This window comes from Schistocerca piceifrons, chromosome 8 (genome assembly GCF_021461385.2).
Source record: "Schistocerca piceifrons isolate TAMUIC-IGC-003096 chromosome 8, iqSchPice1.1, whole genome shotgun sequence".
NCBI lineage: Eukaryota > Metazoa > Arthropoda > Insecta > Orthoptera > Acrididae > Schistocerca > Schistocerca piceifrons.
The window spans coordinates 281,596,992-281,623,616 of record NC_060145.1 but is presented as its reverse complement, the minus strand read 5'-3'; the positions used below and the strand labels follow the sequence as shown (position 1 = coordinate 281,623,616).

The following is a 26,625-nucleotide window of genomic DNA, read 5'->3' as shown; positions in this document are numbered from 1 at the left end:
AGCCTATAGCTTCCAGGATTACACCGCTGCTGCTTTCAGAATTTCAAAGAGTATTCCAGTCAACTTAGTCAAAAGTCTTCTCTAAGTCTGCAAATGCTATAAACGTAGGCTTGACTTTCCTTAACCTACTTTCTAAGATAGGTCGTAGGGTCAGTATTGCGTTGTGTGTTCCTACATTTCTCCAGAATCCAAACTGATCCTTCCCAAGATCGGCTTCTTTCCGTTTTTTCCATTTTTCCGTAAGGAATTAGTGATTGTATTTTGTAGCCGTGACTTATTAAACTGATAGTTCGGTAATACTCACATCTGTTGGCAACTGCTTATCTTGGAATTGGAATTCTTACATTCTTCTTGAACACTGAGGGTATTTTGCCTGCCTCAAACGTCTTTCACACCAGATGAAAGAGTTTTTTGTGATAGCTGGCTCTCTCAAGGCTATCAGCAGCTTTGACGGAATGTCATTTACTCCCGGAGCCTTGTATCGACATAGGTTTTTCAGGTTCTGTGAAATTATTCTCGTAATATCATAAATCCCATCTCATGTTCATCTATGTCATATTCCATTTCTGCAATACTGTCTTCATCTCCTTTATATAGCGCCTCAATATACACATTCCATCTTCCACCTTTCCCTTCTTTGCTTAGGACTGGTTTTACCTCCGAACTCATTATATTCGTACAGCTGTTTCTCTTTCCTTCAAATACATCTATTCCTGTAGAGACTGATGATATACAAATGTAGGTGGCTATTACACTAAATGAAAAACTGTTATTTCATACAAAGACGATGTTTTGACTTCTGTTTCTGTTGCAGCAGAAAGGAAGCATACGGTTCGCAAGCATAGTTCAAGTGGAAGCCATCTTCCTGCGACGTGATCTGTCTCACCTCCACGAGGTAAGTAAGAGACTATACAGAATTATTTCGATGATACAGCTTGCTACATTTTTATAAGTTCTTGTGAAACACAACTACCTCTTTAATCACACGAAGTGTTAGGTACTATTGACAAGGTACTTCAAACCGATTCCGTGTTTCTGGCTTTCCAGAAGGCTTTTAACACTGTGCCACACAAGCGGCTTGAACTGACATTACGTGCTTATGGAATATCGTCTCACTTATGCGACTGGATTCGTGATTTCCTATCAGAGACGTCACAGTTCGTAGTAACCGACAGAATGTCGTCGAGTAAACCAGAAGCGTCTTTTGGCGTTTTCCAAGGTAGTGTTACAGGCCCTGTGCTGTTCTTTATATATATTTAGATAGAGAGCACTGGGTGCACCCGACTGCAAATTGTTGCTCATGTCGGAACCAATGACTCCTGCCGTCTGGGTTCAGAGGTAATCCTCAGTTCGTACAGGCGGTTGGCGGAATTGGTGAAGGCGGAAAGCCTCGCTCGCGGGGTGGAATCAGAGCTAACTATTTGTAGTATCGTTCCCAGAACCGATCGCGGTCCTCTAGTTTGGAGCCGAGTGGAAGGCTTAAACCAGAGGCTCAGATGATTCTGCGGAGATCTGGGGTGCAAATTTCTCGACCTCCGCTATCGGGTGGAGAAATGTAGGGTCCCCATGAATAGGTCAGGCGTGCACTACACGCCGGAAGCGGCTACAAGGGTAGCGGAGTACGTGTGGAGTGCACATGGGGGTTTTTTAGGTTAGAGAATTCCCTCCCTAGACCCGACAAGACGCCTCCTGAAACGCGGCAAGGTAGGAGTAGGCAAAATGCAACAGGGAACAACAATATTAATGTGCTAATAGTAAACTGCAGGAGCGTCTATAGAAAGATCCCAGAACTGCTCTCATTAATAAACGGTCACAACGCCCATATAGTACTAGGAACAGAAAGTTGGCTGAAACCAGACGTAAACAGTAATGAAATCCTAAACTCAGATTGGAATGTATACCGCAGAGACAGGCTGGACAGTGAAGGGGGAGGAGTGTTTATAGCGATAAGAAGTGCAATAGTATCGAAGGAAATTGACGGAGATCCGAAATGTGAAATGATTTGGGTGAAGGTCACTGTTAAAGCAGGCTCAGACATGGTAATTGGATGTCTCTATAGGCCCCCTGGCTCAGCAGCTGTTGTGGCTGAGCACCTGAAGGATAATTTGGAAAATATTTCGAGTAGATTTCCCCACCATGTTATAATTCTGGGTGGAGATTTTAATTTGCCGGATATAGACTGGGAGACTCAAACGTTCATAACGGGTGGCAGGGACAAAGAATCCAGTGAAATTTTTGTAAGCGCTTTATCTGAAAACTATCTTGAGCAGTTAAACAGAGAACCGACTCGTGGCGATAACATATTAGACCTTCTGGTGACAAACAGACCCGAACTATTTGAAACAGTTAACGCAGAACAGGGAATCAGCGATCATAAAGCGGTTACGGCATCGATGATTTCAGCCGTAAATAGAAATATTAAAAAAGGTAGGAAGATTTTTCTGTTTAGCAGAAGTGACAAAAAGCAGATTACAGAGTACGTGACGGCTCAACACAAAGGTTTTGTCTCAAGTACAGATAGTGTTGAGGATCAGTGGACAAAGTTCATAACCATCGTACAATATGCGTTAGATGAGTATGTGCCAAGCAAGATCGTAATAGATGGAAAAGAGCCACCGTGGTACAACAACCGAGTTAGAAAACTGCTGCGAAAGCAAAGGGAACTTCACAGCAAACATAAACATAGCCTTGCAGACAAACAAAAATTACACGAAGCGAAATGTAGTGTGAGGAGGGCTATGCGAGAGGCGTTCAATGAATTCGAAAGTAGAGTTCTATATACTGACTTGGCAGAAAATCCTAAGAAATTTTGATCTTATGTCAAAGCGGTAGGTGGGTCAAAACAAAATGTCCAGACACTCTGTGACCAAAATGGTACTGAAACAGAGGATGACAGACTAAAGGCCGAAATACTAAATGTCTTTTTCCAAAGCTGTTTCACAGAGGAAGACTCTAGATTGTCGCACAGATGACAGAATGGTAGATATCGAAATAGACGACAGAGGGATAGAGAAACAATTAAAATCGCTCAAAAGAGGAAAGGCCGCTGGACCTGATGGGATACCAGTTCGATTTTACACAGAGTACGCGAAGGAACTTGCCCCCCTTCTTGTAGCGGTGTACCGTACGTCTCTAGAAGAGCGTAGCGTTCCAAAGAATTGGAAAAGGGCACAGGTCATCCCCGTTTTCAAGAAGGGACGTCGAACAGATGTGCAGAACTATAGACCTATACCTCTAACGTCGATCAGTTGTAGAATTTTGGAACACGTATTATGTTCGAGTATAATGACTTTTCTGGAGACTAGAAATCTACTCTGTAGGAATCAGCATGGGTTTCGAAAAAGACGGTCGTATGCAACCCAGCTCGCGCTATTCGTCCACGAGACTCAGAGGGCCATAGACACGGGTTCACAGGTAGATGCCATGTTTCTTGACTTCCGAAAGGCGTTCGATACAGTTCCCCACAGTCGTTTAATGAACAAAGTAAGACAATATGGACTATCAGACCAATTGTGTGATTGGATGGAGGAGTTCCTAGATAACAGAACGCAGCATGTCATTCTCAATGGAGAGAAGTCTTCCGAAGTAAGAGTGATTTCAGGTGTGCCACAGGGGAGTGTCATAGGACCGTTGCTATTCACAATATACATAAATGACCTGGTGGATGACATCGGAAATTCACTGAGGCTTTTTGCAGATGATGCTGTGGTGTATCGAGAGGTTGTAACAACGGACAATTGTACTGAAATGCAGGAGGATCTGCAGCGAATTGACGCATGGTGCAGGGAATGGCAATTGAATCTCAATGTAGACAAATGTAATGTGTTGCGAATACATAGAAAGATAGATCCCTTATCATTTAGCTACAAAATAGCAGGTCAGCAACTGGAAGCAGTTAATTCCATAAATTATCTGGGGGTACGCATTAGGAGTGATTTAAAATGGAATGATCATATAAAGTTGTTCGTCCGTAAAGCAGATGCCAGACTGAGATTCATTGGAAGAATCCTAAGTAAATGCAATTCGAAAACAAAGGAATCAGGTTACAGTACGCTTGTTCGCACACTGCTTGAATACTGCTCATCAGTGTGGGATCCGCACCAGATAGGGTTGATAGAAGATATAGAGAAGATCCAACGGAGAGCACCGCGCTTCGTTACAGGATCATTTAGTAATCGCGAAAGCGTTACGGAGATGATAGATAAACTCCAGTGGAAGACTCTGCAGGAGAGACGCTCAGTAGCTCGGTACGGGCTTTTGTTAAAGTTTCGAGAACATACCTTCACCGAAGAGTCAAGCAGTACATTGCTCCCTCCTACGTATATCTCGCGAAGAGACCATGAGGATAAAATCAGAGAGATTAGAGCCCACACAGAAGCATACCGACAATCCTTCTTTCCACGAACAATACGAGACTGGAATAGAAGGGAGAACCGATAGAGGTACTCAGGGTACCCTCCGCCACACACCGTCAGGTGGCTTGCGGAGTATGGATTTAGATGTAGATGTAGAGGTATACGGCTCGTGTTGTTTGTAGTTCAACCATACCTAGACGTTCAATACCGCGTTTCGATCGCATCCGCATTGTTACTTTGTGCCAGGAAGTGCTCTCAACAAGGGAAGTGTCCAGGCGTCTCAGAGTGAACCAAAGAGATGTTGTTCGGACATGGAGGAGATACAGAGAGACAGAAACTGTCGATGACATGCCCCACTCAGGCCGCCCAAGGGCTAATACTGCATTGGATGACCGCTAACTACGGATTATGGCTCGGAGGAACTCTAACAGGAACGCCACCACGTTGAATAATGCTTTTCGTGCAGCCACAGGACGTCATGTTATGACTGAAAAAGAGCGCGTTAGGCTGCATGAGCAACTTCACTCCCGGCGCCCAAGGCGAGGTCCATCTTTGCAACCACGACACCATACAGCACGGTACAGATAGGTCCAACAACATGCCGAATGGACCGCTCAGGATTGGCACCACGTTCTCTTCACCGATGAGTGTCGCATATGCCTTCAACCAAACAATCGGCAAAGACGTGTTTGGAGGCAACCCGGTCAGGCTGAACGCCTATGACACACTGTCGAGCGAGTGCAGCAAGGTGAAGGTTCCCTGCTATTTTGGGGTGGCATTATGTGGGGCCGACTTACGCCGCTGGTGGTCATGGAAGGCGCCTTAACGGCTGTACAATACGTGAATGCCATCCTCCGATCGACAGTGCAACCATATCGGCAGCATAATGGCGAGGCATTCGTCTTCATGGACGACAATTAGCGCCCCCATAGTGCAAATCTTGTGAATGACTTCCTTGAGGATAACGACATCGCTCGGCTAGAGTGTCCAGCACGTTCTCCAGACATGAACCCTTGGAACATGCCTGGGATAGATTGAATAGGGCTGTTTATAGACGATGCGACCCACCAACCACTCTGAGAGATCTACGCCGAATCGCCGTTGAGGAATGGGACATTGTGGACCGACAGTGTTTTGATGAACTTGTAGATAGTATGCCACAACGAATACAGGCATGCACCAGTGCAAGAGGACGTGCTACTGGGTATTAGAGATACTGGTATGTACAGAAATCTGGACCACCACCTGTGAAGGTCTTGCTACATGGTGGTACAACACGCAATGTGTGGGTTTCATGAGCAATAAAAAGGGCGGAAATGATGTTATGTTGATCTCTATTCCAATGTTCCGTACAGGTTCCGGAACTCTCGGAACCGCGGTGATGCAAAACTTTTTTTGATGTGTGTATATTAAAGGAGTACATCGTGAAAGTTCAAAGAAGAGCGGCACGTTTCGCATTATAGCGAAATAGGAGAAAGAGCGTCACTGACATAATACAGGATTTGGGGTGGACTTTATTAAAACAAAGGCGTTTTTGTTGCGGCGGAATCTTCTGACGAAATTTCAATTACCAACTTTCTCCTCCGAATGCGAAAATATGTTATTGACTCCGACCTAATATAGAGAAACGATCGTCATAATAAAATAAGGGAAATCAGATCTCGCAGGGAAAGATATATATGTGTTCGTTTTTTTTTTGCGCGCGCTTTCCGAGATTGGAATAATAGATAATTACTGTGTATGTGGTTCAATGAACCCTCTGCCAGGCACTTAAATATGATCCGCAAAGTATCCATGTAGAAGAAAATGCAATGTCAGTAGTCTATATTAAATTGAGTGGGCAGATTAAGTGACGGAGAGGGATGCCCCGTTCGAAGACGTACCGTGTGTGGCGCCCGAATGTCGCCGCTAGAAGCTGCGTATGGCGCGAATGTAGACACGATATTTGAGCGGTGACAGAGAGGTGTGAGGTGAATGTGGCATGACGTCACGAGATAACCGACTGCGAACGTTTGATGAGAATCGGTTCACTACGCACAGGCCTTGGCGTATCGGAGATTACGCAGTAATACATGTTTCCGAGGTCAGCAGCAACTGGGATGCATCTTCAACATCGCAGAGACAATGTTTCAAGACGACCACAAGTGTTTGAAGAACGGACGTCACGGCGCCTCCGTAAATCCATGTGGGGCGATCGACGGTATGCCATGATTTGTTTCAATGTGGGGCACCAGGAACGCGTTTCTACCAGGGCTGTACACAGAGTTAGTTCGAGGACAGTTTTCTATTCAAGCGACGACTTATCTTTTGCATCCTCCCCCCACTTCTCCCTTTTCCTTCGTACACTTTCACCCACGTGGTTAGCATACTTGACTCGCATTAGGGAGGACGACGGTTCGAAAACGTGTCCTGCCGTCTTGATTTAGGTTTTCCGTGATTTCCCTAAATCGTGTAAGGCAATTGCCGATATGGTTCCCTCGAAAAGGCACGGCCGCTTTCCTTCTGCATCCTTCCGTAATCCGAGTTTGAGCTCCGTCTCTAATGACCTCGTTGTCAACGGGACGTTAAACGCTTATTCCTCCTCCTGCCTCCACTTTCACCCGTGTCACTTTTCGCTATTAATCGTGATACTCCCTGTATACAACTAGTGCCCCTCTTGGCTAGGCGCCGCTGGCGGCCGCTGCTAATTGTGATGAAGCACTCCGACTTCAGGACACAAGTGGCCCATCGGGACCATCCGACCTCCGTGTCTTCCTCAGATGAGAATGCAGATAGGAGGGGCGTGTGGTCAGCACACCGCTCTCCCGGTCGTTATGATGGTTTTCTTTGACCGGAGCCGTTACTATTCGGTCGAGGAGCTCCTCAATTAACAACACGAGGCTGAGCGCATCCCGAAAAAAGGCAACAGTGCATGGTGGCCCGGACGGTCACCCATCCAAGTGCCGGCCACGCCCGACAGCCCATAACTTCTGTGATCTGACAGGAACCGGTGTATCCACTGCGGCAGGGCCGTTGCCCACTAATTGTGATGCGATCTACATAAAAATCTTACAGTTGTGGTGTCTCTGGCTTCCGTCTCACGAGGGGGTTTGCACCTACTCGTCATCACCGATTTCGTCTAAATTAATTAAGCCAAGTGACAGGAGTGGAAGTTCCAGATGGCCAAGCGTTTAGAAAAATTAGTGCTTTTGGTGCTGGTCGTGTCTGACGTGAACCATTTGTGTTAGTCCAGTTTCCAGATACCGGTTGCTGCAGCGGAAAGAGTTCAGGACAGTAATCCGAAGGTTGAGCGGTCGAGACCTTACTCAGAAATTTTTTATATTTTGAGTTTTTACATTATTTACACTGCAAGTAAACGGAAATGCTCAGTACACCGTATTTCTTAATATTGTCGTAAAACGCTTGAAAAGCACGCAAGGGAAAATTTGTGACATCAGATAAATTTCTCAGAAGGTATCGTACTTACAGCGTCTACGAGCACTCTGCAAAGAACTTTCCGAGAAGGGATTGTAATTAAAACACAAAGCACTTCGTATTCCATTAGTTTTATTTACACTTTCGAGCAGCGTTACGTGTATTTTGCTGCAAAGTTTGCGATGAGAGAGAACATTGGGTGAATGTAAACCAAGTGTGTTTTTCTATGGAAACTCGGAAATGCAGGGTTTATTACTTGTGCTAGATGCAGAGGAAATTACCGCTTCCTCTGTTTTATGATGATGGTAATCCCAGCTTGTGTAAATTATCAACTCTAGAATAATGAAAGGATCAGTTTTATACATGAATGTGTCGTGTACTCCTTACAACCCTTTCCTGGAAATTTATTTCCAGACTCCTCGTGGATGCTGTAATTTAATCCATTCTTGTAAATTTATTTTCAGCCGCAAATTTTACTTTGTCTTTTCCTTTCATGCATTTTATGAAAATATTAGTAAACACAATACACTGAATATTTTTTCAATTTATTTACAGTTTAAATAGTGGATGAAAGTGGAAATCAAAAGCTTTCTGCTTAGAAACTCGATACCACGACTCTCGTATTACCGTTTCGTACTCTTTTCGCTGCACCAACTGTGGCCTGGAAACCACGTCTGGTGCCTCGCCCTACCCGTCACAGAATGCTATTTCGATTAAATGCTTGGTCATCGGGAGCTCCGACTTTTGTGACTTTCATTTCCGGCCTTGCCTTGCATGTTGTTGTTGTTGTGGTCTTCAGTCCTGAGACTGGTTTGATGCAGCTCTCCATGCTACCCTATCCTGTGCAAGTTTCTTCATCTCCTAGTACCTACTGCAACCTACATCCTTCTGAATCTGCTTAGTGTATTCATCTCTTGGTCTCCCTCTACGATTTTTACCATGCACGCTGCCCTCCAATGCTAAATTTGTGATCCCTTGATGCCTCAGAACATGTCCTACCAACCGGTCCCTTCTTCTCGTCAAGTTGTGCCACAAACTCCTCTTCTCCCCAATTCTATTCAGTACCTCCTCATTAGTAACGTGATCTACCCATCTAATCTTCAGCATTCTTCTGTAGCACCACATTTCGAAAGCTTCTATTCTCTTCCTGTCCAAACTATTTATTGTCCATGTTTCACTTCCATACATGGCTACACTCCATACAAATACTTTCAGAAACGACTTCCTGACACTTAAATCCATACTCGATGTTAACAAATTTCTCTTCTTCAGAAGCGCTTTCCTTGCCATTGCCAGTCTACATTTTATATCTTCTCTACTTCGACCATCATACCATTAATTTAGAAGGTGGTGACGAGCAGGTGCGATCCCCTTGTCAATCTGGCGCCCCAAGCGGCGGCTCCTGTTGCGTGGGTCCTCAACCGGCTCTGACTGTACGGAGACAATTGCACCACACAGGCTTCTGCGACCTATGACCGAACATCACATTCAGTCCGAGAGAAAAGAAAGATAGTGATTGTTAGTAGCATATGACAAGCTGTACAGTCTGTCATAAACAATAGTGCAAATTGATAAAGGTGAAACTAAATGCTAACAGAAGCAAAAGCAGTGAATACGAGATGTTTGAGCTGTTTGAGAAATAAATCTGAATTTGTGGTTACGGGTCACCACTGACTTTTGTATGAAATACTGCTGCATGGAATGAACTGTCCAATGAGTATAGAATATGGACTACGAGCAAATCGAAGAAAGACGAAAGTAAGGAGAAGCAGGAGAAATGAGAACAGCAAGTAACTTAACACAAAGATTGATGGTAACGAAGTAGTTGAAGTTAAGGAATTCTGCTACCTGTGCAGCAGAATAACCAATGACGGATAGAGCAAGGAGGACATCAAAAGCAGACTAGCAATGGCAAAAAGGCCATTCCTGGCCAAGAGAAATCTACTAATATAAAATATCGGCCTTAATATCAGGAAGAAATTTCTGAGAATGTACGTCTGGAGTACAGGATTGTATGGTGGTGAAACATGCGCTGTGGAAAAACCGGAATAGAAGAGAATCGAAGCATTGGAGATGTGGTTCTTCAGACGAATGTGGAAAATTAAGTTTGCTGATAAGGTAAGGAATGAGGAGGTTCTGTGCAGAATCGGAGAGGAAAGGAATATGTGGGAACACTGGCAAGGAGAAGGAACAGGATGACAGGACATCTGATAATACATCAGGGACTGACTTCCATGGTGCTAGAGGGAGCTGAAAGATAAAAACTGAAGGGGAAGACAGAGATTGGAATACGTTCAGCAAATAATGAAGGACGTAGGTTGCAAGTGCTGCTCTGAAATGAAAAGGTTAGAAGTTCGTGTGGGCCGTGTCAAACCAGACAGATGATTGATGACTATAAAATATAAAAAAACACGCTAGTACAAGTTTATCTCAAATATAAACTCTTTGATTACTGTCGGATATAATTGGGCCGAGATTTCACCCATGCTCTATGCAAGGTCTCCAAGGAGGAACGGTCAGTATTCGCGGGAACCAGTAACGATCATTTAAAGGAAAAAAACTTTGTATGGATGTATGCCCCGTTCCGAATGGTTTCCAAGGTAAACCATATGAAACGTACATTCTGCATTATTCGATTCACTGTCAGTTATACTCGTGAACACAACGTGCAACAGTTAATAAAGTTTACAAAATGATTTTTACAAAGAATGTATTTTTAGCACATTCACCTCTAATATTATCGTAAACCTTACACCACTGCGTTTCACAGCCCACAATACATTTGAACGCATTTGTGGACTACTGGGAGAACATGTTGAGTTGCATGTCTGAGTGCCTCCGCACGTTCCATAGCGACGACATCAGAGTCCACGATGCGACCAAGCACTTCATCTTGCTTATTCTCTTTTCGTTTGTACACCTCAGACATCATCCAACCCCAGAAACAAATATCTAGTGGTGTAAGGTCACAGGCACGCGGGATTAGCCGAGCTGTTTGGGCGGTGCAGTCATGGACTGTGTGGCTGGTCCCGGTGGAGGTTCGAGTCCTCCTTCAGGCATGGGTATGTGCGTTTGTCCTTAGGATAATTTAGGTTAAGTAGTGTGTAAGCTTAGGGACTGATGATCTTAGCAGTTGAGTCCCATAAGATTTCACACACATTTGAACATTTTTTTTTTTTGTAAGGTCACACGATCTTGATGGCCAAGTTAACGACGAATCCACCGATTAGGGTAAGTGCGGCTGAGGTGTTCCCTCGCACGTCTAGTAAAACGTAGAGGGGCTGTCATGCAGGATACACATTGCAGTCCTCGTGACCAAAAGAACGTCCTCTAGGCGTTCAACAAAAGAATTTTCCAAAAAAAAGGCAAATAATTCTCTCCCATCATTCGTTCTTCTAAAATGACTGGACCTATCAATATGCTATAGATCATGCCACATCAAACATTGATCGGGAAACAAACGTGGAAATTAGTTCCCACTGTAGGGTTTGGATTTTTCTGCGACCGTCATTGATTATTACACTGTATGTGAAATGGGTACAAGTTATGCGCATCTAATGTTCGCCATACACGTTGAACATTGGTAAGAGCAGAAAGGCGTCGTGTGCTGATAGTGGGATTACGCTGCACCAGATGAACTATGTGTTGTACCTGCTTAGGTTGTTGAACGCCGTGTTCAGAAGAAAAGTACAAACTTGGAAGGATACCTGTTTAGCGCGATGTGCTGAAAACTCTGGTAAATACTCTACAACCAGGAATTCGCTGTACAGGAAACCGCGAGCGGTATTATCTGACAGCAGCAGCAGCACAACCATCGCAGAAGCAGTAAACATACACCATATCTGCATATTCGTCTTTAGTGAGGATGTGTGTCATGTTAATCAGCGCGTGTACAGACAGTTAGCCGATGCTTCTCTCTGATAATCTCTTAAATGCCTCACACTACTGCACTCACAACACACCACGGATAACTACGCGTCCAACGGGCTATATGGCATTAAAACACTACGAGCAAAGAGACTGAAAGCTATGACGGAGGTTGTACAAGAATTAAAGCTCGTGGTCGTGTGGTAGCGTTCTCGCTTCCCGCGCCCGGGTTCCCGGGTTCGATTTCCGGCGGGGTCATGGATTTTCTCTGCCTCGTGATGACTGGGTGTTGTGTGCTGTCCTTCGGTTAGTTAGGTTTAAGTAGTTCTAAGTTCTAGGGGACTGATGACCATAGATGTTAAGTCCCATAGTGCTCAGAGCCATTTGAATCATTTTGAACTAGAATTAAACTTCAAAGAGATCGGGTGGGTAAGATACGAGAACGTGCAAAAAAGTAATGCCTAATTTTTTTTCTATTCTCAGTAACAGTTGAGGTATTACATGTCATGCGTTTTATTCGGTAGACTCTCCCTGTTTGCTGAGCCAATACGCAACCTTCTGCCGCTAGAGGGCTCGGAATTGCAGCATGCAGCACACCGGTGTGAAGCCTAACTATGTCGGTGAATGAGAAACAGCGTGCTCTAATCGAGTTTATAACCACAATAAACGAACCTGCAACTGAAATCATAGAAGAATGAAAGCTGTATACGGTGATGACTGTGCCGACATCAGTAATGTGATAACCTCAACGTTTGTGACATGGCTTGGAGTGCTTCCAAAACTTAAAAACCACCTTCGATGACTTCACTTTCATAGTGATCAATCGATACAAGCAGAGGTGAGCTTGTGACTCCAACAACAAAGTGAAACACTCTACAGTGATAGTATCAACAAACTGGTCTCTCGTTGGGAAATCTTGACAATTTCTGGTAAGTTCCTATGGGACCAAACTAGGCTCACACACTATTTAATCTAATTAAAACTAACTTACGCAAACACACCCAAGCCCGAGGGAGGAATCGAACATCCGACGGGGGGAGCCGCGCGAACCGTGGTAAGGCGCCCAGACCGCGCAGCTACCCCGCCCGGCTCTCGTTGAGAACAATGTGTTCGTCGCCAATTTGACTACGCTGACAAACAAATATGTATACATGAAGAATGTTAACAAATTTTGTTTTATTTCAGGGTTTCCACAAAAAATTCTCAGCGCAACCTCATACATGCCACTAGCCCAGAAACAAATTTACATCAAATGTGTGAATCTTCAGATTTTGGCGGCGGAAAGACTATTCCATTAAGTTTCGGGTATCCAGCCGCAAAAATTCTCCTTCTTCTAATATTTCGGCTGTATAACGTTCAGCCATCATCAGTCTTGCGGCTCACTCTGAAGATGTCTGAACGTTATACAGCCGAAATATTGGAAGAAGCAGAATTCTTGCGGCTGCACAGCCGAAACTTAATGGAACTACATTAAGTGTGTTCTATCTCAGAAACCATTCGGAACGCGGCATATATTCACGTTCAGTTTTTCTTCAAATGAGCGTTTCCGCCATATTCCTGAATATTGACCACTCCTCCTGTGACACCCTTAATTACCAACAAATACAATACTGCTTCTGATCCTATATATTTAGAGTACTCCTGTCGAAAGCCGCCATCAATATTAATAAGATCTGCCACCGACATTATTTCCCGACATTCCTTAACTATCGAATCCCTGAAGGATTTTGTTGTGGCCACAGTGTTTGCGGCACTATAAAGGCCCGTAGTGGTATAATGTTCAGTTGCGGCTGTCTTGTTGGGCAGTGAAAGCAGGTAAGCTATTTCTGATCGTATTAAACACTGTAACACCAACTGTGTTTAATCTATACTTTCTGCACACAATCAGGTCCTTTCTACAAATTTCAGAAGAACTTATTTCCGACCTTAGCCGCTTTCCGTACCAATAACGATTTGAGCTTCAGTGTTTTCTGTTAGCACTTGGAGATCTTGTTCTTTCCCAACACAGCTACGACATTTGATAGCTATAATAACGATTGTTTCTAGATCAGCCTTCGTCCTATGTTTGCCCTACACCCTTGTAGACTGAAGCGTTATATGTAGTTTCCCAAGTCCCTCTAACCTAAAAACCCGCCCAGTCGCCACCACATAGCCCCCGCTTCGCGCGTAGCCGCCTCCTCTGTATAGTAGACCCCTGACATATTAAGCAGAACCCGGAACCCCACCATTCTTTGCCGCAAGTCGAGGAATCTGCAGCCTTCATGGCACCGAACCGTCTGAGCCTATGAGTCATCCCCTCCACTCTGCTCTGTACCGAGAGACCACAGTTCTGTCGATGATGCTACAGATGTTAATACCGACATGAGCCATCACCAGAAGTTATCTGTACCCTGCGCTCTTCGAGGCATCTGGAAACACCTGTTCCACATCTGTAATGACTCCTCCCAGTACGCACTCAAAGTGCCCACTGAAGTCTTTCCTTCCTTGGCAGTCATATCCCTAAGAGACCCTCTTAAGCGCCTAACTTTGCAGTCATCAGCTAACAGTAATTCTACCCTCTGTGAATGTCCAGACCTTCTGGGCCGAGAGGATTCCTTTGGAACTGGGCGAGTGAATCCACCTGGCTCAGGATCTTTGTGAGCCACAAATAGCGCCCAATTCTGTTCGACTGACGAACTGGGGATGTCCTCTGATGAGCCCCTCGGGAAGTCTTTTGCAGTCTGCTACACGTTGGACCCACCTCCCACTTGACCACGGGTGACGGTCAACCTCAGTGCTGCATGTCTGATCTGCTGGACGTCCCACGGATCCCACGTCCGGCCGACCATTGCCGACAGCCTCAAGTTGCGTGACTGAAACCAACACCACCTTGAGGTGCGAGCGAAGGGTCTCCAGCTCAGCTAGCATCTGTTTTAAGAAGTGTCTGAAAATACGCAAAACATGCACGAAATATAGGCGATTAAACTAAAGAGCACATAGGAAGTATAGAATAAATCGTTTCTAATGAGAAGCTGCGTCAACAGTTCTTCAGTGCACTGCTCTTGTAACGTAGGCAGCCGCTCAGCTGACGGATCTAACTGCTACAAGTGGCTCTTCAATCACAAAACAAACGCCTTGCGCTATGTAAAGAGTGGCAGTATGCACTCCCCAGCAAATGAAATGTGGAACTCTGCCTGATAAATACACAAAAACGCACAGAGGAAATAGAATAAGCCGCTCCCAATGAGAAATTCTGGAAATTTGTGGTACGTTTCTATGGAACCAAACTCTTGAGGTCATCGGTCCTAAGGCCTGCACACTACTTAACCTAACTTAAACTAAGTTACGCTGTTACAACACACACATACAAAAACACCCATGGCTGAGGGATGATTCGAACCTCGGACGGGGAAAGGGGGGGGGGGGGAGGAAGGGGGCTCGAACCATGGCAAGGCGCCTCAAACCGCACGGCTAACCCGCACGGTTTCCAATGGGAAGCTACATTAATCCAAAGAAAGGAACGACCACTCGACCACTTTTGTGGCTGGTAACGTTTACTCCTCACCAAAACTATGGTAATCTGACGTGGAGACACCCATTTTGGTTCAACAGCGATCGTGGTGCACCAACTCCTTCACCAGGCTCTTCCTGTCAGGCACAACATGTCGCCAATGCATCAGCGGTTGAAGGGCGTCCGTGGTCTGTGAGCACTGTGGTAGCTAGACACCTATGAATACGGTGGCGGATTAATGGCACCGGAATGCTTCAACGACCCATTCACTTTTTGATTGACGAAAACGTCTAGAAATTGTAGACAGCCACTTTCTTTCACCTCCACCGTAAACGGACTCATCATATGGTAGCTACCATCTTCCGTTCCATCATAAACTTAATATTACTGTGTATTGAATTTACATGTTGTAAAAATCGTAAGAGTACTTCCTCACAGTTTAGACACGCTACAAATGTGTCATCTTCTGACCGGCAGAATACATTTGGTTTACGTTCCGCCGGATAGAGTGGCCTTTCTTCGACGTCTTACGTAAATTGTTTTGCTACCAAAGGGGATGTTGGACTACAATGGCAACACTGTTCTGTATATTCAGTGTTGAATAAAATGTAATTTGAGAATACGACACGACGGAACAATGCTGTTATACTAAAACTTCGGTCCATGATAGTGATGAATGAGACAGCATCAAAGCTTACTAATATGTCAGAACCACTGAGTCATAGAGACTTCAGCCTATTAATAAAGTTTGCAGAATTAGGTGATACGGGGATTCACTGACAAAATGTCTCAGTAACCATACAAGACGTTTTGCTAAGTCATTAGTCAATGCACCCATATTTCTCACAATTGGTCGTAATGGTAGACCTTCCTGTTGATTTGTTTCGGGAGACCATATAACCTGGGTGTAATAGAGCTAGGATGTCTTGGTATTCTGTAACTTCTTGTGGAGGAAAAGAAGAATTTAACAACGCCAACTTTTTTCTTTCAACTCTACGTGTGACTACAGTACAGGGGTGTTTCTCCTTATCCGCTGGCATCTTCTCGTAGTTTCTGCCGTGTGGCTCGTTATGTGGAGCAAGTATTACATTTCCGTAAGTGCGTGGCATATTTCATGCCTTATTTCATCTGCAGCGTCACTGAGAAGAAGTCTAACAGTTTTTTCAGCAGCGTCAACAATGAAGCAGACAAGCTCTAATTTTGGCAAAATTTCTGACAAGGGAGTCCGAAAGAACAGATACCATCCTCATATATATATAGTTAAGTATCACCGGCCATTGGACCATCTTCTTCTGTGCGGATACACAAACAGTGCCCAAACTCTTGCGGGAATCGGCGGTGAAGCCGCGAGTAATGCGAATGACGGGCAGGGGCACTATGAATATAGTGCGGGACAATAAGTTGTGAATGTGGGTCTCACGGGGGGCGTGCCAGAGATAAGTCCTCGCAGTCGCATTATCCTCTGTGTACTCGGTGGCTCTGATGGCTAGAGCGTCTGCCCTATAAACAGGTGATCGCGGGTTCGAGTCCCGGTCGGGGCACACGGTTTCAACTGTCTCTATGGACTTACATCAACACCTGTACGCAGCTGAGGGTATTCATTTCATTGTCAGTTTATTCTAACGAGCTGCATGGTCACCGATGGTATCTGTTCTTTCGGACAGATACCATCTTCATATATACAAACATTATAGCCACAATATTTTGCGATCGGAAGAGCGTTGTAGCCATCGACCCTGTGCGTGGAGGAGAGACCATAACAGCAGGTTGACTATTGAAAGATTCTTCACCGACTGCGCCATACCGTTCAGAAGAAAAGACGTGGATTGTTGTGTAACAGCGTTGTGCTTCTTGACGATTAGGTTCACTCGCATGTTGCTGTGTTCACGAAAGTTTTGCTTCGGAAGCTTTTGAACATCCACCTTTTAGCCTGGACTTGGCCTCGAATGTTAACCATCTTTGTCTAAAATTGAAGACATTTTTGGGCGAAAAACGCTATGGAAATGACAATGAACTGAAAGAGGACGTTAAGGATTCGTTCAGTATGTTGGCGACAACTGAGTATGCACGACGCGTAGAAAAGCTTGCGGAGCGCCATCGACAAACATGTAGGACTAGTGAAGATATCAACATACATTGTAAAATAAGTTTCCTTTCACGATTGCGAATAAAATGTTCAAATGTGTCTGAATTCCTAAGTGGCCAAACTGGTGAGGTCATCGGTTCCTAGACTCACACACTACTTAAACTTATGCTAAGAACATCACACACACCAATGCCCGAGGAAGGACTCGAATATCCGGCGGGAGGGCTCGAATAAAAAAGTCTGGAGAAACAAAAAAAGTCCGGATCAGTGTGAGTACAACTCGCGCACCGAAGGTTCCGTACAAACGTGATTATGTATACGGGAACTTTCTGCCTCCTGGGAATCTAGAATCTCGACGGTTTTTGACCGTTATCGATATCGGTCCCGGGAATTCCATGAATTGACAAAATGATAAAATTTTTTTTTCGTGTGATGTAATTACAAATCAAAAATTTTCCTGTGAAACCATCCTTCTTGCCAAATTTTAAGATCTGTGGTCAAACGGGGACTATCCTATAGAGTTTTGAGAGTGAGCTTACGAGTATCAAAATTTGTGACTTGAATGCCAGTGTCTTTTGACAGAACTGACTTAGAAACCTAAGTGCTTTACATCGTCAAGGGATCACAGATTTTAACATGCGACATCAATTTAAACTTCATTCGTTTATCAATTCCTGAGGAAAAAGGGTCTTAACAGGCGGGCAGAGAGTCGGATAACAAACAATTTTTTTTCGTGTGATATAATAACAAGTTACCAGTTGTTGGATTTTTTCTTTACTGTTACTGTGGAAAGTTGCGAATTACCAAATTTCATGATTCTATGTCAACTGGGAGTACCCTACAGCTTTCGATGAGTGTGTTTGCAAGTATTAAAATACGTATTGTAGTCTTTCCTACACTCCCACACATTACTATTAAAATTCTCTTTCTCTACACAAGTTATGAAAGCTTCGTGAGGCTTAAGAAATACAAAAGAAAAACTTTTTACTTATTTTCATTTTCTCTTGTTGTCGGCTCCAGTTGTTGCATCTAGGGGTACATTCTTGCGGATGAAATTTTGATTTAACGTTGTGGGATCCTGATGACTAAATAACTGGTGAAGAACTATCTGTTGCTATGATTTTCTTTTATTTTATCCCATTCTTCTAAATCACACTGATTTCACAATCTCCATTTTCATCAAATGATCAATTACATGGTAGTAGACAAAATTAAAAACCTCGTGCATTTCCATCAGATGCAAGCCCACTGCTACCCACATTTTACGGTACTGACAATATTCCAAAGCGTTTACAAAGCAAAAGAATTTACTAAACAAAAGAGTTCACAAACTTTCTTGACAAAAGAAAAATCTTCGCTAAAACACATCATTATTTTGTAAATGAGTTCAGAAATAAATGAATTTTAAGTACGTCAGATATTTCGTAATTTTAAATATTTCTACAAGAAGAATAATTTTAGCTGTATTGATTGTAACAACTTAAATTCTTTTCATACATTTTAGCCTGAAATATACAAGGTGTACAACTTTGCTTCCGCCGTTTTTTCACCAACATTTGAGGCTTTCATGAAACAAATTGGTTACACATGTACCATTCAAAATATTTTAAATTGCTGAACACTCTTTTATCCCATCTTTCGGGCTGTGTACGACTCCTGCGTCGAAAAAATTGTTCATCTTTTGAAGCGACCCACGAATCGATCCAATTTGCAACTTCTTCGTGAGATCGGAAGTGTCGGTTAGCCAGGCCATGTGCCATTGATCTAAACAGGTGACAGAGGGAGCAATGTCTGGAGAGTATGGCGGGTGGGGTAGGACTTCCCATTTTAACGTTTCCAAGTATGTTTTAACTTCTTTTGCAACGTGGAGTCGAGCGTTGTCTTGCCGAAAAATCACTTTATCGTGTCTCTCGCTGTATTGCGGCCGTTTGTCTTTTAATGCTCTGCTCAAATGCATTAATTGCGTTCGATAACGAGCACCTGTGATTGTTTCACTTGGCTTTAACACCTCATAGAACACGACACCGAGGTGGTCCCAGCAAATGCAGAGCATGATCTTGGAGTCGTGAATATTCGGTTTGGCTGTCGATGTGCAAGCATGGCTGAGATATCCCTATGATTTTTTGCGTTTAGGGTTATCGTAATGAACCCATTTTTCGGCCCCAGTCACAATACGACGGAGAAATCCCTTCCGTTTTTGCCTCTGAAGCAACTGTTCCCAGCACACAAACGCCTTTAATGTCTCTCGGTTTCAGCTCACACGGGACCCAAGTTCCTTCTTTCTCAATCATGCCCATAGCCTTGAGACATTTTGAAACGGCTTGCTGTGTCACTCCCACTAATTGTGCCAATTCTTCTTGAGTTTGACGCGAGTCTTCACTCAGCAATGTCTCCAATTCTGCATCTTCGAAAAAATTCTCTGTTCCACCTCTACGCCAGTCTACGACATTAAAAATCACCGTTCTTGAAGCGCTGAAACCACTGACGACACGTTCTTTCACTAATAGCGTCCTGACAGCATTCGGTAAGACTCAGCCACTGTTATCTTCATACTGAAACAAAACACTAACACTTCCCGCAAATGACGAGAATTATGCTCGGTAACTGACATTTTCAATCAAGAACAACTTTGTGATGCAGACACAAACCGACTAATGTTTGAATGAGGTTATGTTGACCACGGTCCAAGCTAACTGCCTGATGTCTGCGATATGTTTCTTTCGACCGCTACTTGCCGTTGTCGCCACCTATCGGCAACCAGCGGAAGCAGAGTTGTACGCCTTGTAATACATCTTATACAAAATCAAATGAAATTCTTTCAGTGAAACAGTCGAGAATGTTCACCTATGCCAGATTCGGGACTAATCCTGGTATCGCCTACTTCTATAAAAAAAGGTTATGTTAGAAAAGGGTGTCACATTACAGTATGTAACATTGATGGCCGTAGCCTTTGATTGCATTGACTTAGAATATTAAATTTACTACACCGTAAAGGGACTATACACCTTAGTATGTGACATAAACTTGAGCCGTCTACTCGTTCCCGAAAAAGAGAGGTCCTAACAGACATATGGACAGACAGACAGACAGCTAACAAATAATAAAAAAATAATTTTTCGAGTAATATAATTACAAATCAATAGTTTTCGGACCTTTTTTCCTTTCCTTTTACTGTAGAACCTCACTGCTTGTCAGATTTCTTAAACTTTCACAAAACACAGTATATACAGTTCCACACAGTAAATGGAATGACACCATTAATAAGTATAGACTTCTATCAGAAAGCGGAAGCTAAGGTAGAATATTCAAAATTTCTAGGTATATGCATTGATGAGGGGTTGAACTGGAAAAAACACACTGAGGATCTGCTGAAACGTTTGAGTCCAGCTATTAGGGTCATTGCAAATTTTGGCGATATACATGTCAGTAAACTAGCTTACCACTCCTATTTTCATTCTCTGATTTCGTATGGCATCATATTCTGGGGTAACTCATCATTGAGTAAAAGAGTGTTCATTGCACAAAAGCGTGTAATCAGGATAGTTGCTGGAGCTCATCCAAGATCATCCTGCAGACACTTATTTAAAGAGCTAGAGATCTTCACTGTAGCCTCACAATATATATATATTCACTTAAGATATTTGTTGTTAACAATCCGAACAAATTGAAAAGTAATAGCAGTGTACATGGCTACAACATTAGGAGAAAGGATGATCTCCACTACTCAAGGTTTGGCTGCCACAAAAGTCTTTGTTCACTTACCTAATAGCATCAAAAGCCTGACAGATAGCCATATAGCATTTAAAAGGAAATTAAAAGAATTTCTTAATGGTAACTCCTTCTACTCATTAGATGAATTTTTGGATATAGTAAGTGGGTAATTTCCTCAACCCCCCCACCCCTCACAACAAATATTAAGTGTCATGTAATATTTTGTGTAATTTAATATCTTGTATAGACACCTTTTATTAACCTGACACGTTCGGCATCATTACGAAGTGTCGTATTCATGGTCTATGGAACAAGTACTAATCTAATCTAATCTTATTTCGTTATTCTAGGCTTATAGGTTTTTATGAGTGCGTTTGCAAATATCAACATATGTGACATAAATGGCCGTATTTTCTGATTGCGTTTACTTACAAGCTTATACACCGCCAAAGGAACGTAGACCTTGCTGTGCTACATCAGTTTCAACTTGATGCGTCCGCCCGTTCGAGGGAAAAGGGTTTTTAATAGTCGGACAGACGGACAACAATGTGATATTGTAAGGGTTCCGTTTTTAGCTATTGAGATACGGAAGCCTAAAAATATTGAGGTATGTGTGTGTGTGTGTGTGTGTGTGTGTGCCAGCAGATAATGGCGCTCTGCGCCTGTTGCGGGCCTCGTGGTGACGCGACGGGCTCTTTATCTGGCGTTGACACAACTGTGCAAACCGAGGGCAGTGGCGGCTTTTGTGTGCGGCGAGGATCACACGTCACTGTGTTTGGCCCGCCTGGTGCGGAGTACGAGTGTACCTCCCCTCGTGGTGCTTCTTCCGTTATATCGCGGGCTGACAGCGCTGTGCTGCCGAGGCAATCTCGACCGGGCGGTTACCCATGTGACAGGTCGGTCACTTACAGGGGTTCTGCGAAACAATGGAAACATTGCGAGAAATCCATACTTGCAAGTAGATACAGATCCTAACCAAGCCTGCGGCTTGCACTGCTATATTTGACAACAATCGCAACCTGTACAATTACCTCAATATATTGCAAGTTGTGTTAGTTCTGTTAGTCGATCTTGGAATAACCGTGCTGGGAGGCAGCCCAACAGCTAACACAAAGAGTATGAATGGGCATTAAATTTACGTAATGAGAGATAATTACTACCTACAGTGCTGGAATTAAAGCATGGATGCTTGTTGAAACTAAATTGGTTCAAATGGCTCTGAGCACTATGGGACTTAACACCTGAGGTAATCAGTCCCCTAGGACTTAGAACTACTTAAACCTAACTAATCTAAGGACATCACACACATACATGCCCGAGGCAGGATTCGAACCTGCGACCGTAGCGGTCGCGCGGTTCCAAACTGTAGCGCCTAGAATCGCTCGGCCACTGCGGCCGGCCTGGCACTGCTAAGAGTATCCTACGACTTCCACATCGCTGGTAACGGGTTGTACACAATGCTGGTAACTACTGTGAAGGTCTGTACAATTTTGAAACACGTATCTTTCTTGTATGAGCTGTAAATAAATAGTTGCCACTACTAAAGTTCCAACCCTCGTATATACAGGGCGTATCAAAAAAAAAAAAATTATACACACTTTTAACTGTCATAGACAATTTATTTCCCGTTCTACAAGGTTAAATATCTGTGAGAAAGTAGTCTTATGTTTCTTCAACAGGTGGCAGCAGTGGCAAGGAAGCAACTGCAACATGGCGGGCGCGCGTTTGAGCTTTGAAGAGCGGAAGCAGATAATTAAGTGGTACTGGAGGTTTGAGAATGTAGCTGTGGTTCGAAGACAGTGGAGAAGTGATTATGGTACACGACCACCTTCAAGGTTAACAATTACACTTCTACGAGACAAATTCGAAATTCATGGAACAGTGTGTGATGTGCATAAAGGTCGATGAGGGCGACCTCGTACAGCTACAAGTCATCGTTCCACAACTGCGGTCTTGGAACTGTTTCAGCGTTTGCCTCAAACATCTTATAGGCAAGAGTCACGTGAGAGTAATGTAAGTGCTAGTAGTATGTTATGCATTCTGAAGAAAGGCAAGTTTCGTGTGTACATTCCGAGGCTGGTGCAACAGCTAAGTGACGACGATCCAGATCGAAGGTTAGAATTTTGTGAATGGATTGAGGAGATGGTGAGACGTGAACAGGGATTTAGGGGGGAGCATAATTTGGTCGTATGAAGCCCAATTCAAACTCAATGGAACTGTCAATAGGCACAATTGTGTGTACCGGGCTGAAGATAATCCTAACATTACAGTTGAAAAGGCTGTGAATTTGCCTGGTGTAAATGTGTGGTGTGGTTTGTCTGCAAGGGGACTCATTGGGCCTTTCCGCTTTGAAGGTACTGTTACTGGAGAAACGTACCTAACAATGCTTGCTGACTCCATATTCCCTGCCATTCGTGCATTATACGGTAATGATGAGTTTTATTTCCAACAAGATGGCACCTCGCCGCACTATCATAGGGACGTACGAGCATACCTGGATCACAATGTGCCAGGCCAATGGATAGGACGCAGGGGACCAATCGAGTTTCCTGCACGCTCTCCAGACCTCACGCCGCTGGATTTCTTCTTATGGAGCACAGTAAAAGATGAGGTGTACAAACGTAAACCACGTAACCTGGACACACTTTCGAATGAGATTCAGGCGGTGTGCGCAGAAATCTCATTGGACTCTTTGGTACGATGTACGGAATCAGTGGTGACTCGTACTCAGAAATGTATTGATGCTGAAGTCCACCAGTTTGAACATTAATCACATTTGCAAAGTACATTTATTTTTCCAATTGGACTTTAAGCTTTCCATTTCCAGGAATTTAACATTGTAGAACGGGAAATAAATTTTCTATGACGCTTCAAAGTGTGTATACATTTTTTGACGCATCCTGTATATGAAAGTCACTATTAGGTTATGCTGCCATCATTAATTTACCTCTCATTTTCTGTGGTTGTTGCTAAATCATGATGATTAGCACACGTATATTTTAAGATGTCTTGCACCATGAAAGAAATTACTGGCTCTTCTTGTGGTTGCATGCAAAATTCATGCTTATGAACCAATATTGGCGTACTAAATAAAAATATTCATGCAGCTATGATAATTCTTAATATATATATTTTCTTGCCTTTTTATCACACATAGCATTTACTACGCACATTGTTGACGCACGAACAAAAATTACACGCCCTTCTTGTGTGAAATGTAAGGCATAAGTACTCTCAAACGAAACTGAAGCAAAGGTTGTTAAAAAATACTGAATATTATCCGGATATTGCTCTTTTGTTACAAAGGTAATTTTAAAAGCCTGTCTTTGCCGTCTTCTACGGCAATATACAAATTTCTTATTACTAATGAGGAAAAGAAAACAGTCATAGAAATTATTAACGAGAAAAAGTAAAAGGTATGATATTGGGAGCTAGTTGTTTGGGTATTACACAAAGTGTCGGTCGTGGTCAGAAAACTGTATACTGTGTAGTCGTGAGTACGTTATGGTTGGGTATAAGTGAATTCGAACTTGAGAAAACTGGTGGTGCTCGTACGGTGGATGCTTCGATAACCAAGAGAGCCGAAGTGTTCGGTGTTTCATGAGGCACCGCATCGAAGATTTATACCCCATACCGGGAAAGCGGAAAAACATCACCTGATAAGTCAAAACGCGGGCAAAAATGTCTGTTTTGTGATCGCGACAGGTGGCTATTGAAGAACATTGCGACGAAAGATATGACATCAGCAAAAGCCACTGCACAACAAATGTCGCGAATGTTCGCTGTCAGCACCAAATTAACACGAAGGGAGTCTCATAAGCTGGGAATTTCAGGACGAGCTGGAATTCCAAAACCACACATCAGTGATGCTAACGCCCATGGCAGGGAAACGTGGCACCGAGGGCTTAAAACCTGGCCTGTGGAGCAATGGAAGAATTACAGTGAAATGAACACCCGTAGGTGCTTACAGGCGTTGACATACGTCAACGGGGACAGATGAAAATGTGTGCCCCGACCGGCACTCGAACTCGGGAGCTCCTGCTTGCATGGCAGACGCTCTATCCATCTGAGCCACCGAGGACACAGAGGATAGTGCGACTGCAGGAATTTATCTCTGGCACGCCTCCCGCGAAACCCACATTCTCAACGAATTGTCCCGCACTACATTCGTAGTGCCCCTGCCCATTATACTCATTACTCGCGGCGCGTTGCCGATTCCCGTAAGAGTTCGGGCACTGCTTGTGCATTCGCACAGAAGAAGAAGATGGTCAAGCGACCGGTTGGCCTTAACTTATATATATATATATATATATATATATATATATATATATATACTAAGATGGTATCTGTTCTTTCGGACATGTCCGAAAGAACGGATACCATCTTAGTATATATACAATGGAAGAATGTCATTTAGTCGAATGACTCTTGTTTCACACTGTTTCCAATCTCTGGCTGAGTTTACGTCCCAAAAACAAAACATGGCGGGTGTTAGATGACGACTTGAGCAACCATGTCGTGGTAGTCAATGGGCCCCGTAGTTACTCTGTAAGGTCACATTACTGCTGAGGCTGTGACCATTTTGGCTGATCGGGTCAATCCCATGGTACACTGTATCCCAGGATGACAAGGCCCCTGTTCACACAGCTCGCATCGTCCAGGACTGGTTTGTGAGTAGGAGGATGAACTGTCACATATCCCTTGGCCACCACAGTCAACGGATATCAATATTATTGAGCCTTTGTGGTCTGTTTCCGAGAGAAGTATGCGTGATCAATTTCCACCACCATCATCTTTACCTGAACTTGCCACTATTTCGTAGGAAGAATGCTGCAAGATTCATTTTAAAATTACACAGGGCATGTATTTATCGATTCAGAAACGGTAGGAAACTGTTTTGAATGCCAGTGGGCTTCCTACACTACATTAGGCACGGTAATGTGCCGTATTTTTAGCGATTCTGTATTTCTATCCACCCCATGTAGTTGCTCGCATGACTCACAGACACGTGCAGTCATTTATAATTGACGTTACTGCAATAATTGCTTGTGATCGGTCTTAAAGGCGCGTGCGGCTGCTGCACAAAGAAGCAAGGAGGCGCATGCACCGGTGCAAAGTCGTGCATGCCTCTGAATAGTGCCCATGGGAGCGTTTGAATCTCCCCATACTATAAGGGGAGACACGTGGTTGCACATTCGTGTGGAGCCGAAATGACGCATGTGAGCAGCCGCAAGGCGGACAGGTGTGACCGCAACCTAAGCGTAACCGATGTGTGTAAGTGCCGGATGAAGACATGTATGTCGTTTTTGTACTGGTGGTGGTGGTGATGATGATGATGATGATGATGATGATGAAGATGATGATGACGAAGACTGCAGAAGTGAGAAAGCGGAACACAGAGCTAACATATGGAGCACTCCTCCCTGATAGCTCCAAAGGCTCGCTGATCAGTCCAGCTAACCGTACCTAAGATGGGTAAATGTACCAGAATCACGATGCTCGGTCGGTACCAGAATGGAGCGGCTCAGGCATGCAAATCTATCCGAATTCTACTATACCCATCTTTACTAAATGAAATAACTCATCGAACTGTAAAGTTTGTAATTTTCTCGTTAATATTCCAAATTGGAAATTATTCATTCTTCGACGAGGACTGAACCACACGCATGTTGCAAGTAAGTTCTGTATCAGTTTATTCATTA

At 43.7% G+C, this 26,625-nt stretch overlaps 1 protein-coding gene across 1 annotated transcript in view; it reads left to right on the top strand.

Moving 5' to 3' along the window:
• LOC124711628 (rabphilin-3A) overlaps positions 1-26,625 on the top strand; it is a 1,025,602-nt gene that overhangs the window by 204,592 nt on the left and 794,385 nt on the right. Inside the window, exon 2 of the mRNA XM_047241806.1 lies at positions 815-895. The gene's annotated coding sequence lies outside the window, so the exon portion shown is untranslated. The remainder of the gene's footprint in view (positions 1-814; positions 896-26,625) is intronic.